Genomic DNA, 1,274 nt, shown 5'->3' with positions numbered 1-1,274 from the left:
ATGATAATAACAAAAAGCTCTGCCTCAAGTGTAACTTCCCAATCCAAAGCCCATGTTTTTCTTTGCAGTATTCTTCCAAACAAATTGCTTGGAAAAAAAAAAAAAAAAAGCTACCAATTTTTATTTAGTTATTTATTTTCAATCAAACCATATTTTACTTGGAAAATACTCAACAGCATCTGAACTGCCCTGCTTCTAGGAGTACTGCTGAAAACCTTTCTCAAAGACCTCCAGCTAAGCTCTCTAGTTCTGCATAATTAATAATGCATTACCAGTGTAAACTGATAGGGAAATGCTTGTCCTTTCCACTGCAGTTTAATGCGACTATCTGAAAATCAAAATTACAATCTTAGAATGAGAAGATCACAGTTTCTGTGATCCTCAGCTTCCTGCCAGGAGTGACCGACATGTTGCTGCTTATTGCAGCACATCTTGGCCTGTTTTGCCAGCAGCTGCAGGCAGAGCGCTTCATTCTCAGCTTTGTGGCAGCAGCAGTCCTTCTGCAGCAGTGTTTCCTTTCAGCAGCAGCTGCGCAGCAGAATTCAAGCTCAGCCCAGCAGTCGGTGGCATGAGGTTCAGTGGTACCATCCCAGCCAAGCAAGGCTGAGGGCTACAGTTAACTTTCGGGACATCATTTTCTCCTCTCTTGGACTCCTCCACTTGCAGGCTCTACAGCAGGACTCTGACAGGCTGGATTGATGGGCTGAGACCAATGGGATGAAGTTCAAGAAGACCAAGTGCCCAGTCCTGCACTTTGGCCACAACAACCCATGTAATGCTGCAGGTTGGGGGCAGAGTGGCTGGAAAGCTGTGTGGAGGAAAAGGATCTGTGGGGTGTTGGTCAGTGCTTGGCTGAACACGAGCTGACAGTGTGCCCAGGTGGCCAAGAAAGCCAGTGTCATCCTGGCTTGTGTCAGAAATAGCATAACCAGCAGCAGGAGGAAGGTACCGTACTCAGCTGTACTGTACTCAGCTCTGGTGAGATCGCACCTTAAAGTGCTGTATTCAGTTTTCTACCCCTCACTACAGAAAAGTGAGGCCCTGGAGTGCATCCAGAGAAGTGCAACGAAGCTGGTCTGGAGCACAAACCTTACGGGGGGCGGCTGAGGGAGCTGGGATTGTTCAGTTTGGAGAAGAGGAGGCTCAAGAGTGACCTTATAGCTCTTTACTACCTGAAAGGAGGTTGTGGCAAGGTAGGGGTCAGCTTCTTCTCCCAGGTAACGGTGATAGGAAGAGAGGGAACGGCCTCAATTGCACCAGAGAACTTGAAAAAT

Source organism: Tympanuchus pallidicinctus, unplaced genomic scaffold, assembly GCF_026119805.1.
Source record: "Tympanuchus pallidicinctus isolate F22 unplaced genomic scaffold, pur_lepc_1.0 scaffold15, whole genome shotgun sequence".
Taxonomy (NCBI): domain Eukaryota; kingdom Metazoa; phylum Chordata; class Aves; order Galliformes; family Phasianidae; genus Tympanuchus; species Tympanuchus pallidicinctus.
This window is presented reverse-complemented; position numbering follows the sequence as displayed.